General features: G+C 34.2%; 1 protein-coding gene across 1 annotated transcript in view; it reads left to right on the top strand.

Moving 5' to 3' along the window:
* Positions 1-7,384: 7,384 nt before the first annotated feature.
* Positions 7,385-18,708, top strand: part of tow (target of wingless repressor) — a 128,449-nt gene continuing 117,125 nt past the window's right edge. Inside the window, exon 1 of the mRNA XM_085946364.1 lies at positions 7,385-7,595. The gene's annotated coding sequence lies outside the window, so the exon portion shown is untranslated. The remainder of the gene's footprint in view (positions 7,596-18,708) is intronic.

Here is an 18,708-nt window from a genome sequence, read left to right as displayed (position 1 = left end):
GCAATTTATTATATCCGTAATTTAAAACAGCCTAAAAATACAAAATTCACTCGCCGTACTTTCCGATTACGTAGACAGTCTACGTCGTGTAACAAAATTTATGCCGAACAAAAATAGCCACAAATCTTTGAGTAGACACTAGGTAGACAAGTAGAACCTTGATATCGGAGACTCGTAGGATCATAAGAAAATGTACGATTAAAAACCAAATGATACGAAAAAGCTTTATTCCGGAAATAAAATACGTTTTATAATTTTTCGATTATATGGATTTTTATCGTTATTCGGACTACCTTCACCGTAATTTAGTTTGGATAATCGAGGTTCAACTGTAATAATATCATATTTTAACTAGGTATCATAAATTTATACTACGAATAATATTTTTGCACTTAATTTTTTTGTGACAAAAAGTTTTAGATTATTTGATATAAGCATACGAATTTGAAAGTTAGAAGCAAAGTTCACAAGGTTTCGCGTAGGTGCGGTATTCTAATATCAGAGTCTGAAAACATTTCAACCTTGAGAACCAACTTAATTATTTTGATTCCAAAGACCGACCAGAAACCCTTAAATGTTGTTGATACCCGATACAGAGAGGGGGAGATTAATTAATAATATGTTTAAATATTATAATAATGTCACCATTCACACGTGCTGGAGAATGAGAAATCACCTTATTTAAGCCTACCTCGTAGGTTCATAGTATTAGTATTAAACGACAATGGATTTTTTTCATACTTTCTCGCATTGTTTATTTATTGTTGTTGTATGATTCCGGTAAAGTACGAAATTTTACCGGAATATTGTTCGATTGATGTTGAAACCATGGCCCCCACATCCTGAAGTGGGCCCCCAGGCCAGGATGTATGGCGGCCCGCCTACCTATCGCCAGGGTTAAGGGCAGTGTGATTTTCGACAGTAGTGTTCCTCAAATGGTTTCTGCGGAACCCCAGAGCTAAGGTGATTCTGTGTATTTGCAGCGATAAATAAATCCAGTTGATTTATTGAGCTGTCGGCCCTCATCATCATAATATATTATTATTATGAAGCATTGTGACCACCATTGTAGTAGCCAAGTAACATGGAACCCTTCGCCATATTGGGTAAAACTCAACACATACACATGAATTATCATTTAATTACATCAGTCATCACATTACATCAAAATGCATCGCACAGGCATGTATTTTAAAATGTAAATACGCCTTGAGAAAAATAGCGCTTTTTTTTACTATTTGAGAAAATTTGTGGTGTGTTTCTCTCACTTACCTCGTCGACCTGCCACGCCGGGCCCCCTCTAAGCTCGGGCCCCCAGGTTAGAGCCCTGTCAGGCCCCCTCGTGGGGACCATGGTTGAAACTATTCTATATTTTTCGCTCAATCGTAATTTTATATAACACACACATAAGAAGAACAATTGAAATGCAACACGAGACTTCTAATAATAATACAATTGGTGTCTGTCTTCCTGTTTGTACGGATTTAACTCAAAAACTACGGGACTAATATTGATAATACAGGAGCATGCGTCTAGAAATCGAAGAATTAAAAATATGAATCAGTCAATTACATTTTTGTGTATAAAAATGCAATGCCAACCTTTTCTTTCCGTATTTTTATGCGGATATAAAGCCGTTGGCGATCGGTAGTCCGCAATAATAATATATTTAATTCGCCCACAAATTATATATATTTAATATATTATGTTTGACCATCTGCGCAACAATTGTAATTTTATATTATTTTTAATGAACGTATCTACCCACCTATTTTTGTTGTGCTCAGCGCGAACGTGACTGACTGCTTCCTCTGCCTCGAGGTTTTTTTTGATAAAATTCATAATTTACCGCACTTCTGGGCCTTTACCACTTCATTGAGCCTGGAATATTGCTCATTTATCCTTAACGTGAATTCAGCCCTGAATGCGAGTATAAGAGGAAAGTGGTAATAAATCATACTATAATCACAAAATTAACCCCAATCAACTGAACTCATTGACAACAAATAATTTTCGTATTTCCTGCCAGATAAGTTTATCAATTTCCTAGACGAATATCGAAAACAGAACTTTGTCTGCTATGCGTATACCTATTATTGTGTTGTAAACGACGAGATGTTCTTAAGGGAGAGTGTCACTCACATAATTACACTTATTCAGATGTAAATGAAAACACGTACGGAGTGCTTTTGCTGGTATTCAACTTCGTCAATCCTTTGGGGACGGAGGACATTTGTACACGTGTTACATAGTGTTATAGGCGTCTTTATACAACGAAACACAGCTACGTATGCCCCAATTGATTGACTTAATCTGTTAGTTGTCAATAATTATAGACACTTCACGTAATAAATTATAATAACTTACAGTTTCTCTATAAAGATTTATTTTCCATAAGATGTATTGTAGATATATTAAACAATCCGTCTCTATGGTATAAATAAATTACTGACTTGCAGGTTGAACGGCAAATCATGTAGGCAGTAGGCACGAATCTTCTTTTTCTTTGACTGGTTAGCCGTTAGATTATAATATGGACGACCACACGGCTCCTTCAAAAATCTCTGTCGCTCGCCAGTCTTCCTGCATCTTCCCAGATCATGTCAGCACCCCGTTACTCCGCCGAATATAATATTATGTGGATGATATTTAGCGGTCTTTCAGGAGTACCAGGACGCCGGAATTCTGTTGACTTTAAGAACAGGCAAGTCAGATTGAAATTATCTTGAGGCATCCGCAATACTTGGCCGAGCCAGGTCCAACGTCGGCTCTTCACTTTCAGCGTGATGGTTTTCTTGTATGCTCGTTACTACTAAAGTTATATCACCGCACCTAGTATTCGCCGCAAACATCAGCTGTTCTCAAAGCTCAATATCCGGTTGCTTCGAGCCTTTATAAGGTGCCTTGACATACTACCTTAAAGCAGCACCATCAGAATGCACGCACCGAACAGGCATTTTTGGTTTTGACGGAGTACAGTCGTGATTTCCCATTGAATTGAATTTTGCCCGAGCCATTCCCATTCTGATAGCTAGCTCACTTTGCAAAGTGCCGTCCCCAGGTATTTAAAGTTGTCGACACTCTCGATGTTTTGCGCTTTTAGATCAGATAACATCCATTTTAAAGTAGCAATAGTAGCATTTTAGCTCCTATATGGAACAGACGGATATATGGTTCCACAGACCGGGGTTTATATCAGTAGTGTTTATTATGAGGACTGGTTGTTAGCCATTCGCCCGACGCACTAGGTATAATGGTGTCAGATTCTTGTGGCAGTGCAGGCGACTCATTTAGGTGTTGGTATCGTTACTTTCAAATGGCACTAACACTATTGAAAAGTGATTTCGTCGTGACTGCAATGCCAGAAGAATATGTCCCTCCTCTCAACATGAATTTTGTTTGATTAGCCGCGGAATATAACCATTGTATAAACAGATGGGTAAGTACTCTACCAGCTCGCTCACCAGCCATATCAAAGATTTATGAAATTTACTGATTGATTGTAGGCACCTGCCTATATAAAGTTGGGCTGGGATGTTGTCCGTTTTTGACATGTGAGCGATAACAGTATGGAGTTTGCTATAAATAATTTTGCATAAAAAAATATAATTTTGAAAATCTTAGAAACATACATATTTGAAAAAGTCCTAGAAAAAAGTTGGACCGATTGGGATTCGATCTACATCATTCACCTTCCGGATGATATGAAGCTGCGATTTGTGTACGGCCGCCTTCCATGACGCTATGAACGTGTCAGAATGAAAAGATTTTAGTACCATACATCCTTGTCCCGAAACGAAGCTGTACGGAACTGATGCGGCAATCATACACCTTAGTGCTAAAAGAAAGAATTTAGAAAATAAAAAAAGAATCTTGACTTGCTCTGTCATCATTTATCTTTAGTGACATGAAGTATCTTCTGTACCCGTATACTGAAATTCTGCCGAAACAGAGGAGTCAGGAGTTGAAAGTGATGAATCTAAGGAGGGATTAGAATTATTCCGACCTCTATATGACAAAGTTGGCCTTGGTTGATATCAAGTCGGCGTGGCCAATTGAGCCTGCGTGTGAACGAACCCTGGCAAACAGCTGCACTCGGTCGGATACCATCAGCGGGCAGTCCCATAGGACGTGTTCAGCGTGTGGTCTCGCCTTTAAGCTACAACGATCTTTTTATGATTCATGCGAATTCTTTCTTATAACTAAGAGGTAGTATGTCCGCCAACCAGGCTGCTTCTGCTCTGTGATCAATTAAGGTGACTGACAAATTATTAATCTTAGTAACTTATTCTTTAGCGTTACTTTCATATATTTAAGCTACGTCAACGTAGAGAAGCGAATTGCAAATTCGAGAGATATTGTTTGCCAGACTGTTATTTTAAAAAAAATATATTATATAATAAACAAAAACAGTACCTACCTACCTATATTTTATTATTATTAACATAACGAGATAATAAATTCCACGTCACCAAAAGTTTAAGCATTGAAAGTATTTTGATAATTTCTCCGCTATTTAAAAATAAAACGGCTTAATGAAATGAAAATAATGAAATGAAAATAAATCATTATACGTACGTCATTGCAAATGCGATATGAAAAAATAAATTGGGAAGTAAAAATAAGCGCTTAGATTACATTACGGCCAGCCCTCTCAATAAGATTGGCCGTGGATGTGTTTGTAATAGGCAGGCATATTTGTGTGAGGACGCGCATTTGTGTAAGTGCATTTTCCGTGCTATATACGTCTATCTGCTTGTATTCTCAACAGCGTTTGGAATCAGATCATACAATCTCCGCCTGAATTTATTTAATCGCCATAAAATCAATTAAAAGTACGTTTTTTAAAGGTCGATGTATGTAGAGGTGTATTTATTTTTTACCGTAGCAAAATAAATACTACCGATGGTTCACATGATATTGGTAAATTAGAAGGTACCAGCAGAACCTACAAACAATGGTGGTTACAAATAATAATGGTGGAGAACCAATCAACATCTACTTGACGAACATATATTATTTGTATTCCAGACAATTTAGAATGTTAGTATTATAGCAATTCATATATTTGCGTTAACAGATTAACGTTTATTTTATGTATTATTTTTTGTTTATTTTTGAGAGGATTGGTAACCTCTTTAGGAAATTAAGCCTGTACGATAAGGCGCGGCCGAGTGTTAAAACATAGCAAAAGGTTTTTTTTTTATGTATGAATATAAAAAAGATTGTGGAAAATATCCATATTATGTTTAAGACGTTGAAACTTTCTGACGAAACGAGTGTCTTATACATTCCAAAGAAAACCGCCACTGTCAACATAGATAGGTAATCTATAATATATGGGTGCCAGACGAAATCCCAAAGGCCGAAATCCCGAAAAATAAAAAAATACAAACAGTAGTGATTACGCAATCTTAACACTTGTCTTGAATTGCGCAAATTTTACAAGAGAGACAAAAATCATTTTTTGTAGAACAAATGGATTTTGTCTCTCCTGTAAAAATTTGCGCAATTCAAGATAAGTGTTAAGATTGCGCAATGATTACTGTTTGTATTTTTTTTAATTTTCGGGATTTCGGCCTTCGGGATTCCGGCCATTCGGGATTTCAGCCATTCGGAATTCCAGCGTTCGGGATTTCGGCTTTCGGGACTTAAGCTTTCGAGATTTCGGCCATTCGGGATTTCAGAATTCGGGATTTCGGCCTTTGGGATTCCGGCCTTAGGGATTTCGACCCAAACCCATAATATATAATATATGGATGGATAGGTACCATGGATGTACCATATTATAATGAAACTCACAAAAAACTCGAGAATAAATTTGATTTTAAATCAAAAAACCTTAAGTTAAGTTAGCTTCCAGAAATGTACATAAACGTGATCAATAAGAAATCAAAATAAATTATTCATCGACGATCGCTAGAAGGAGTCTTATGAACTTTTTATATTAGTGCACTTGATAACGTTTCCATGATGTTTTTGATATGATTGAATTGATTCTGTACGTCATGTTCGTGTGCAAAATGGTTAATGTAAGTAGTAATTAATAAAAACAATATCATCGAATTATAACAAATTCAAGTTTCAGACTTTATCTTGGAAATCTCCGCAGGTTTAAAAAAACATGACATTTAATGAAAATGAGTGAACATAAACTTGTGTCGGAAATTTTGGAAAGCTTGCGGGTGATTATAGTTTGCAACACACGAATCTTCACCGCAAACGACCCGAAGCTCATTTAATCATTAGTTTTAGTAACCACTTTTTGCATTTCACTTTCACATATTTAGAATGTAGACTATATAGAGAAAATTTTCTTCGACGTCTTTATAATGCTTTTTTTAAGTTACTTAATAATATATTTCAGAAACTGATCAATATACACCTGAGTAATATGTAAAATCAATACTTTGATGGAGACAAGAGATTTATTAGGAGATACTTAAATGCACCTACACCAAATAGGCACCGATAATCAAATAAACAACCACAAGTAAAAAAAAAATACGAAACTATAGGTATCTACAATTTATTAAACATTTTATTGTTAAGTTAATTATTTATTTTTTTCGTGCGGGATTAAATGTATGTATTTTTCGTAAATGTGCCGCAGAGGTAGCCATGAGATTTTACAACTTTCTTTTTAGACCAAACCAAAACTAACCTAATATTACCTCATATAATCTTAGTTTGTGATAATGGTGCATCAATATGTATGAAAATTTCAAATTTTCAATTATGCCGCGTTGACACGGTCCAAGTACGATCCAAGTACACTTGGATCGAGTGCCATCCAGGTGACAGCTTCATACTAATTATTCATATCCAAGCTAACTTGGATGAGTAGGACGCGGTCCAAGTAGCTTGGATAGGAATAATTAGTATGAAGATGTCTCATACGAGTGCACTTGGATGGCACTCGGTCCAAGTGTTCTTGGATCGTACTTGGACCGTGTCAACGCGGCTTTATAACGATTATTGGATCGAAAAGCCGGTGCGCCGACAGAAAAAGGTATTTATTATAATTGTCTATATGGAATGAACTGTTTTCGTAAAAAAAATATAAAAGCTCATGAGCACCTCTGCAGCACAATTACCATTATTTTTGTTAGGTTAATTATTTAATTTTTTGGAACGGGACATGGTACAGGTACATATTACATTTAAATGTATGTATTTACAAATATCGTAGCGGAGTTCCAAGGATTGGTGCGGAATCTAGGAAAAGAAATAATTGAAGCGTGATTTAAAATAACGTAATGGAGCCGGAGAGCTTTGTCAGCAAAGGAAAACGTAGAATTATAATATACGTCACTTGTGTTAGTTCGGCGCTTTCCCGCAAACGGCGCTCGCTGCGCAGGCAGTGGGCCCTAGTATCGGGCGAGCGACAAACGTCACTACAGGACTAATATAACATGAAAAACATCGCGATTACAATGAACGAACCCCGCATATAAAATCGAATTTATCCTATTTAAACGCGCCGCGTGTGTTAAAAAGTTCGAAAACGACAGACTCCAGTCGAATAAAAATAAGAATAAGACAGTGTTATGCCAGCCGAGCGGCAAAACTGACGCGTTCGATATTTGAAAAAGGTGAAAATACTATATATATGAGAAAGAAGATTAGATTTTGACAGTCGGGCGGGATTTTTCAGGCTTCTGATTTGAGCTTTATTGCATTTCACAAAAATGTAAAGATTCCTTGTGTAAACCAAAACGTTACTTAAATCTAAAATTCTTATCATCGATTCACTGTACTATCATAATCAGCTCTCTGAAAACGTGTAGTATTTGTAATATAATATCAAACTGACAACTTGTGACCTGTTACCTACATAGATTTACTGTATTACACGAAACGTCATTGATTATCTTCGTTTACCACGATTAATTAATCTCAAAGTCAATTCGATTTTTGTATTATTAGGGGGGGTCGTGTTATTAAATTGATCGATTGCCGGATTATCAAATAACTATTTTAATTTAAATAATAAATAAATAAATCACGGTTATGTTATAAAATATTAATATATTACAGTGTTTGTGCTTAAAAAATAATGTGCTATTTTTAGTAAAATCTCCCTTTGGAGAAATATTTGCATAGCTAATTAATGTATTTCATAACCACCAGAATGTTATTTAATAACTAAATAGGTATTTACTGTAAACGTGAGGGAACTTTGTGTCGATACTTGTAGATACTAAATTATTTTGCTTTATGATTAATTTTACGAGATTTTCGCAGCAATACAGTGAACACTTTTGAAATAAATAAAACTTGTGCGGTTTGGAAACTATACGTACTGAATTATGACAACGTTAATAAAACCACAACATTGTCGTGATTTGAACATTAGTGAATCCTGTGAAATGCAGAATTTGATACCGCAAAGGGATATTTTTTATGACTCGAACGTGTTGGTAAAGTATAGCAGCATTTTATGAAAGGGTTTATTTGAGTACTTGGATATAGGTACATATCTCAAATTCAAAAACCATACGATTTTAAAGAGTTGCTTACAGTTAAGGGCTATCTATGTAGGTTATAATACATACGTCTAATTATAATTGGCAAAAATAAGTATCAAGGTACATCCACATTATTTTTTATAGTATCAATATATGCGCTATGGCGTTTCTGTAATCAAATTAATATATGAATATATTTTACAGTATAATATTGCTAGCTTGTTTGTTTGACATCAAACTACTGTATGATTTGATGTGATTGGCCTAGGAACAGTAGATGCCGTAGGTTTTTTTTACGGTTCAGTCAGCAATATTTCATTAATCAGTGTTTAAAACAATAAACTTTCCAAAAACTATACTATACTTAGCTTAGAAACTTTTAACTTTCTGACTTCAAAATCTACATAATATAAGAGTACCTAATCTTTTTCATTGAATCAATGGATGAGATAAAAATTTCAAAATAAGATATTATTTAAATGTAATACAATGGTAAACACGTCGTAAATGCGTTACTGTCAAACTTTTATTTGCTCATTGCATCAATGTCGAGTAAATATAACATACAGTTGTTATTTTATCATTTGCATTTAATTCGGAGTTCACAAAATCCGGAAGAATCTATATAATTGAATCAAATAGTTTTTTGAACGAATATAGTTCCCATATTTCAATAAATTTATTTGTTACCAAGTTAGCATCTATCTTCATACTGAATTAAAAACTTTTGGGACTCTGGGTAAATGGAAATTGGCGGAAAAGCTGTTGGCAGTAAAATATGACGTATTACATAATGATATTGATATGTTTGCAGTTAGTAGAAAAATAATCTTCCACTACGATGACCGAGCGGCTTACGCGTTGGGTTATAATGTCGTCGGTCCCATGTTTGAATCCAGCGTCTGGAAAATGTACATATTGTTTTTCAATTTGTGTTTGGAGTTAGAGTATGTTAATAAATAACTAATATGTTGACCAAGTGGTTAACATCCATTTTTCGTAAAAACAAAAATCTGTTGATACAAATCCTCCACCCCGTGGAGTCCCATATTATGATCTTATTGGAATTGGACATGGTCTAAATAAAAAAATAATTATAAAAGGGTACCATTTTGTGGTTTTCTTTCCCTATTCATATTTTGTATTATTTTTTTAATTAACTTCATAATTGAATTATTTTGTATATTTATGTATTTAAACAAATAATTAGAACGTCTTCATTATTAGCTTTTCTCTCAATATGTGTATATTTTTATAATACATCAGTGATGTTCTTAAATTAATCGAAAGTATTGCAGACATAAATTAAGAAATAAGATAAATGCACCAATAGTTATATTCATGTATTTATCAAATTGAAGAAGAACGAATCGACTATGAGCAGTTGTGATCCATACGGATAGTCGGATTATACAAAAGAGTTAAAGTAGAGTTAAATGATTTTTGTTGCAGATTTTGGGTCTGTGCGTCTGTGGTTTTAATTTACAATCTCACATATTTAATTAAACTATATATTGAGATGAATGTTCTTAAATTAAAAGTTCTAACTCTTCTTGAGAGCGATTTTTCATATAAAGACATTATTGACTATTAATAGATGTAGGTATTATCAGTGCCTTTATTCAAATGACTTACTCGTGGGCAAGCTTACATACTGTAGTTCAAAGGTTAGAAAACATCTAACTTCTAGGTACACTATTTGTGTCGCTACATTTCAAAATCAGCCAAGTCCTCCTTTAGGTATTTTTGACTTTTTTGAAAATTGCTGAAGAACTACTGCTTTCTAACATTTCTGCATTATCAAAATGTGGAATTTATTAATTTTAAATATTCTATACCCGAAATAATACAAACTTTCACACTTGTGAGTGTGTATTTGAGAAAACAAAAAGCTGTTTTTTTCCCTATTCACCTATTATGGACTGCCATTATTTCTAGTGTTGTTGATATGGTAAGTCTGTGATAACTATATAAGGAATTGAGAGCGCCAGTTGTTTGTTCTCAAAAATTGCAGGACTAACATTTCATTGGTGATCCCAATTGTGTGGGTAATGGCATGTGTTCAACAAAATTGTTTTAGATATCGATACATTATATTTACAGTATGATGAATTTAGTTAGATGTTGCTTTATAGATTCTTAAAATATAGTATATTTAGCTCATTCGGCATACTTCCTTGTAAGCATATTTTTTTGGATTTAGCTTTCATCCTATCGCTAAAACTATATTATGATGGCCTTAGCCTACTCCATTCTTCTCTATTCATGGCCGTTTCCCAATAATTTTGACGCCCGAGGAGTTTAAATCTTTTTGGATTGGATATAGGTATTTTACCTGCGTACTATCACACTGCTTTCATTACGTTATTAATTATTTCTCTTAATATGTTTTATGCTGTGATATCAATGCCTTGAACTTGTACTTTGTTATGTTCCGTAAATGTAAATAAATTAGTTTGAATTATTAAAAAAATGAGGTAGGTATTAGCAGGGCTTTTTTTTTGAAAAATAAAAGTGCCGGAACGCACTTATTACCAGACTTCTTAACTACTAAAGAAAATTATGTTCAAATATCATTTAAAATAACTTTTCCTATGCCAACTAAAGTTGTAAAAAATAAAATTGTGAAAACATCACATTATATTTGAATAAAAGTATATAGTGATTTCCATGGCCCCCACATACTGAAACGGTACCCCAGTCCAGGATCCTTGGCGGGCCCCCTACCTATCACTAAGGTTAAAGGCAGTGTGATGCTATATAGTAGCGTTTTTCAAATGATGCTTGTGGTAAAATTAAGGGTATTCAGTGTATTAACAATCATTAACCAAAAAATGCAATTACACAACCACATATTTTAAAATGTTAATACGCCTGAAGGAAATTTTAGGTATTTATTTTTAATAATAAGAAGATTTTTTTACGATTAGAAGAAATTTGTGATGTACGTTTATCTCACTTATCTAGTCGATCCCCCAGGCTAGAGCCCTGTCAGCCCTGGCAATGGTGATTTCCAAAGTTCAGTCCAATTCTCGTCTGGCAAATTGTCTCGATTCCTTTTATTAGTGCTAGAGTCTATGGTCGAATGTTTTCCACTGAGTAACCATCGATCAACGTATTTTGATAGGATCGAAAAGTGTCAAAGGTGGTCCGACGAGTTTGATGAACAAAAGTACCGAAACTGTTTTGGTCTTCGAAGCTCTTAATGAGGTAATAATTAGATTCATTTGCGAAAATTCGAGTTCACATTCACTTGAAGAAATTGTAATGGAATTCAATGTATATATCAAACGAGACAGTTTTTCAGGATATGTTTTTTCATATGAGATGATTCAGGAAAATTAATTTGTACTACGTAAGCGCGTACATTGTTTCGTCTAATTGCTTTTAAAACATTAAAAATACCGTGAAAAAAGGTGCCGGAACGCCGTTCCACCGCGTTACATTACAAAAAGCCCTGGGTATTAGATATATAACAAATCATTGGACTGATCAATTTCAACTATCTAAAAAAATAATGTAGGTACTACAGATACCCTCGATTAATAAACGAGTGGATCTGGTTATACTTAGAACAGAAACCAGTCAATTAAAATCAAACAGTTTTTTCTTGTCACCGGCGTGGGTCGGTACAGACTTGCTAAAGCCAAAAAAGCTTTTAAATCTAAACTAGGGACTTAAAAGTGTTGCCATTATACCTGCACAGCGGTGTGGCGCGCGAATGTTTTCTATTTAATTAAAAATAAGGTGGCAAGCATACAAAATTATTACCCTCATAATTCAATTCGAACTTGCTTTTGTAATTTTCTTTGTGAAATATGTAACGCTTTGTTTCCAAGTGGATGGGTGTTAAAAACAGAAATTATGTTAGGCGCCCATTTAGAGGGGTGCGATATAAAATGTTGGGAGTCCACGGATATTCGAAATTGATGTTTAATGAATAAAAAAATGTGCTACTATGGTATGAGTGCTACCTAAATTCGGTTTATCTTAAAAATAAAAATAAATCTTCACTAATTACTCTCAAATAAGATTGATTTTTTACGCATATTTTTTCCATGCGCGACGACAATCTTTTTGTTATGTATATTATATAAATTATGTATAAAGTTAAATATGGTTACATGTAAGTTTCACGTATGCAGTTTATCGTGGGACACTTATTCGTGCACCGCAGTACGTGCAACATGAGTTCGTATTACATTTTATCAAATGACGAGTTCTTCGTGTCGTTGAACAAATGTTCAACGAAGAACTCGTCATTTGATTAAATGTTACACGAACTCATGTTTCACGTACTGCGGCGCACGAATAAGTGTACTTCGGTGAACTGTTTACGTACAAATTTCCGCATACGGTTAAATGTATAGATATGACTTATTTGTTATTTATTTTAGTTGCAAGGTATTACTGAACATTGGCTGGCAGTAGTCAGCACTAAACAGCAGTATTGACGATAATTCCAATGAAGCTATTTTAATTCAGGTATTAATAATTTTATTATTGAATTAGCACTCATTAATCATATATGTTAATTTTTAATTGGCAGTGGGGTACGTTGATAAAATCTTCATATATCATTTAAAGTAACTTTTCCTATGCCACGAAGCGCACGAAAAGGCTATACCTCAGCTGAGGCATGGTCTAAAAAGATCGTGACTAGGCGATGCGCGGAATGCGGGTCGCGGGTGCAAATGACGGAAGCCGAAAGAAATATAATTTGTCATAAATGTTCAACATGCGTCCTTTTTTTGTTATGTTTACTATTATATTCGTAATAATAATAGTATATTCATGTTTTCTTTTTTAAGTACATACGTAAAATTTTTTAGTCATCTTTACACGAATTAAGAATATTTTCATCCGACGCCATGACAAAACGAATCGACGTGCAGATGCTTCGACTATCGCTCTCCGAATGACAACGCGGCCGTAATTTCGTTCTACATACAGGTGAAAATTATTTGCTGTTTCACTTATGTACGCTCTTAATATAAATAAACAACTAAAGTTGTAAACAACAAAATTGTAAAAACATCATATATTTGAATAAAAGTATATAGTAATTTCCATGGCCCCCACATCCTGAAACGGTACCCCAGTCCAGGATCTTTGGCGGGCCCCCTACCTATCACTAAGGTTAAAGGCAGTGTGGCGCTATCTAGTAGCGTTTTTCAAATCTGTCTAACGAGCTGGGTACTGTAATGTTGTAAATTTGAGAATCCCTAGCTTAGCTTTTTTTTTTTTTTTTTTTAAACAAAAACATATTTTTGTTATATTACGGTTTTTAGAATAAATGAAATAATGGTTGGCAATTAATTTAAATATAATTTTGAAATGTAGATTTAGATGAATGGAATCGTAGACAAGTTGTGAGGAGGAAAAATTGGTAATAGAACTTCTCATCTGTGGGTGATTAATATGCAAAGTTCAGTCTCATTAGTCGGTTAAATTAGCAGTCAGGGTCGTACGAAAACTTGCTAATTTTGAAAAATCGCTCCCAAAGTGTATGAATTAAATCGTAGAAAGAAAATAAGGCCACGTCTACAGTGGTCACGTTTAGATACGATTCCGGCCGCACACACAGTTGTAACATAAAGACGACTGTTGTTACAGTGACGAGTCTAGAAATAACGATATTATTATGATCTATCGTCGTCCTCATCATCTGCCGTAAGGTCCTTCCACTGCAGTAGCTCCAAGAATGCTATATCTCATCCTTCACACTTCTACCATTTTTTTTTTGTGATTTTACCGAGGCTTTGACTGCGACTCGCTGTCATATCCGTCCGGGGATCCGTCGATCAGGTCCTCACTCCTATTCTGTTAAATAACTTTACAATTTTGCCTAACTCTTCCGTCTTACCCACCGTTTTTATTTTACCACGTTTTTCTTAGCTCGTATTCTTGTTTGTCCGGTGGTTGTTTATCCAGTACAAATCTTGCAATCGATTTTTAAATTAATTCCCTACTAGTTAGACATTTGAAACATTTAAAATATATTAGAACACGATGCCAATGCATTCTTTTAATACTTTTAGCCATCTTTATGTAGAATTGAATTCATTTTCAGTTAATTCTGTTTTGTATGAAAAGTTATTTCGGAAGAAATCCGTAATCCAATCCACTATTATTGGTTGCTAAGGGGTGGTCCTAGCAACTAAATTATTAATATATACGTGCGTTACTAAATCAAAATGACATTTCAGTATTCTATATTTGTTTGTTTGTTGCAAAATAGCAAAAAAATGATTTGTTGACAATTGCCTTATTTGTCCTAAATTATTAATACATATAATTGTCAAGTTTATATGATTCAACAGAAAATTTAAAAACGTGGTATATACAAAGTTCTTTTTATCTTGTAATTATTTCTGGTCTATTGCATAAGAGCCAGATGGGTGATTGGGTGTATGTATTCCTTTATTGCGACATTGAAGTTAATGACCCCACCACATCAGAGCCCACATAATCGGGCGTATTACGGGACACTTAGTTTGGTGTGAAGCATCATTTATTTTATGACTGGGAGTATCTCAAGAGTAGTTACCAAAGACTGATCGCCATGCAGTCAAATTTACATGACTTTAAGTTAAAAGTGCCCATGAGAGATAGAAGCACGTAGGGCAGAGTTAAAATTGTAGTTAGTAAGAAAACTGCCGAGAAAATCCTTATGTAGAAGATATTACAAATGGTGTCGACCTACTTTTATATATGAAACTAAAGGATCACTAACTGTACGACGTGCTTAGCTCGAAGTGGTACATTCCTCGCCACTTGCCATCTTTGCCTCGTACGAGACATTTTGTCAGTTGAGGTCAGCGCTGTAATAATCTATAATTTTATTAATGATTCGGTTTCAGTAAAACAATATAATATGAAAGTGAACTTAATAAATGTTACTCAGACTAAATGATTGAATACGTTTAAAGTTTTTTCACATTGTAGATTAATTTGTAGCAAATTCACATTTCTTTGCTCTGAGATTTATTCTCCAGGGCTGCACTGAGATATAAAATCCATATAACAGGCTTAGAAATATTTATACAATGCACTGGCATTCATTGCTTAAAATATTTAGATGAATAATCACATATAACAGTACAGAATACGCCGAATTTAACAAAACATCAAAAGAGGCCGCTATCTTGTGTATGCCGCCATAGGTTTCACATAAGATAGCCATCTTGATAATGGTAATCCATGCGTGTGGGGTGTTTATTATGAGAATTTTAAAAATGTCAAAAAATTGTCGATGTGATGTATGTACTTCCTATGTAGTATATTTTTACGTTTCCCATATCTTTTAGTAGTAATTACTATATTAATAAATATGATATTTATATTAAAAATTAACTTAATAATTTAGTTGATACTCTGATTGTGGTGATGTAGTGGTTCAAATTTAAACCCTAATATAATATTTTTTCAGTGCAATATTCTCTAAGCGCAACGAGAATTTTATTTTAAATGTGGACAAGCGATTGTATCCACACTCTCCTATGTATTATTAAAATGTAGGTACAAAAAAGTAGTGATATTTGTGATGATATTAATATTAAAACTAACGTTAAAAATTCCACTACCAATACTAATTTAATTTTCCACTGCTATATTTAATAGCAAACCATATACCACGCCCCATTTACTCCCATAGGGAGCAGTACGGAAAAGCTAGTGGGGGGTTAAAAATAATGAATTTGATCAATTTTTTGTCGTCCAATTGCTGATGAATACGCAGGCACTGTATGCCTGGCCTAGAAACAGTACGGTGTCCCCGGGGTAGAGACAGACCTTTGAATTGAAGGTAAAAGGTAAATTAGCTAAAGCCTCGGATATCCGCCCCATCTTTATTCAGAATGGCGCTTCCATTGTTACGTACTTTGTGATTTTCCACCGAACAAACGATGCCATCGCCCTCTCGTTTAGTTTTCAGGCGCTATTTTTGCATAAAGAAACGTACACGATCTCTCTTACATATATTTAAAAGTGTTATAAAAGATTTGCAATACAGGAAAGGTTTTATATCGGGGTGTAAAATAAACATAATCCAGAATTCTCGAGAAGCATTTGTAAGAAGCAAAAATCCAAAGTGAGAACTGAATAAATACATAATAAATTACAATGTATGCCAGTTTTTGAGGTGTAAAAAATGAGTATATGTAGTATGAGTATTATACAAAAAGAATTATAAATATTGTACCTATAAAACGCTCTTTTATATTTTTTGTAAGGACGACAACTTTAGGTCTATTCAATAATATAATAACCGATAAAAGCTCTTAGCATAACAGTATTAAATTACTAATTATTAATGGGGGTTTGCGCTGAAAAAATTTCCATTATATTCTATGTAAAATTATTCGCTGTGAAAACTTTACCAAAATCTAAGATACCGGGATAATCAAAGTGTCTCGATATATCCTGTACTGTTACCAACCCTACTAAGAAGATAGTGCATTCATATGATATAATGTTATCCCTCGCTCATTCGAGTACCTACTGAACTGATAGATACACAAAGTGTCTGATAATATCATTCACCAACTGAAGTGTGACAATATAACTACTGTTATCGGATTTCAGATATTACTTGCTTAATTAAGAAATAAAACAATGTAGTATAGCAAACTTGTACAGTCATTTTTATTACGTGTAATATAGATTTTTCATTGACGTTTTGAACGGAACTTTACAATAAAAATGGCAGATTTAAGCAGTGGAATCATCGTAATTAAATGATAATTTTATCTTGAAATGTATTTATAATATATACATACATGCATATTGGTATGTTCTATCAATATATTTTTTTAATGGATCATCAATAATTGCCGTTGTCACAAAATTTCTGTGAAAAAAGTAGTGCAGGTTACATACATGTAGGTACGTGTGTAACCATCCATTTATGTTCCATGCACACAATGACATTAATATGGACGAAGCATCTAGAAAATAAAATGACACTCACTTTGTGTCGGGTCTGCCGGATGGCGAAATTCATATTTTAATATCGGTATCCTACGCTCAAATGAACATTCTGCTTGCAAGCGGTCTGGCGACACCACTGGGTCTGCCCATACAAAATTTCTGACTGTCAGGTTTCGACTCCACCGTTATTATTGTGTTACAAAATGCCAATGTGCCTAGTTAAAAATTGTAAAAAAATCTACTGAACACTCCAAGAAAGATGGGATATCACTTTGCATGTGTTAGTATTATTTATTATTTATAAAATGCCATTTTAAGATATTGATGAATGTTTATTCAATGCAATTGAATGACAGGAACCATTGGACAGTCAGTCGCCTGTGATTCGCTGAGCTCACTGGCGTCTAATCTCCGAGAAATCGTAAGTAACCGAGAATCTGTTTCTAACGCAATGAGTCATGACACTAATACGCCATTACAATAAAGGTTATATTACTATAAATTCTCGAAGCTTGTATCGCATAATGGAAACGGATACGTCAATGGTCACGTGACATCTACCTATGCATCTGTGAATGACTTTCATGCACAATTTCTCGTGCGCGCCGGGTATGAAGTGAGTCGTCCATTTAATATGTCATTGCATGCACATCATAAAACGGTGTTCACGTTTTACAATATAATATAAGGATTTCGTCATTTTAGCAGACACAAGAAAAAACGATTAGAAAATTGAAAATTTGAAAACGTCACAATAGACGATTCAAAAATATAATCTATCAAATTTTAAAGATTATTGTGAGAAAAATATTAAGGCTATACCTCAGCTGGGGCAATGTCTAAAAAGATCGTGACTAGGCGATGCGCGGTTTGTGTAAATGACGCGTGCCGAACGAAATATAATTTGTCATAAAAATTAAACACGCGTCCAGTTAATGTTCTGTTTATTGTTCTATTAGTAACAATAATAATATATTCATTGACATGTTTTCTTTTTCAAGTAAATATGTAACGTTTTTTAGTCATCTTTACACGATTTAAGAATTAATATCCCCGTCGCCATCACGAAACAAATTGACGGGTTCACAGCTCGATTCTCGCTCTCCGATTGCCAGCGAGTCCAAAATTTTGTCGCGCCTATCGTTGAAAATTATTTACCGTTTCACTGAAGTATGCTCTTAAGAAAAAAGAGAGTTTATTTATTGACACAAATTTTATTTTAATTTGTTGGTGGCTCAACCAATCTACTTTTTGTATTTTTGTGCAATAGAATTAATTTTTAATATATTTTATTTAAAGTCTTGCC

The sequence above is a fragment of the Rhyacophila brunnea genome, unplaced genomic scaffold (genome assembly GCF_057557595.1).
Source record: "Rhyacophila brunnea isolate RB1 unplaced genomic scaffold, BYU_Rbru_1.0 scaffold_2, whole genome shotgun sequence".
NCBI lineage: Eukaryota > Metazoa > Arthropoda > Insecta > Trichoptera > Rhyacophilidae > Rhyacophila > Rhyacophila brunnea.
The sequence above is the reverse complement of the archived record's forward strand: the minus strand, read 5'-3'. Positions and strand labels throughout refer to the sequence as shown.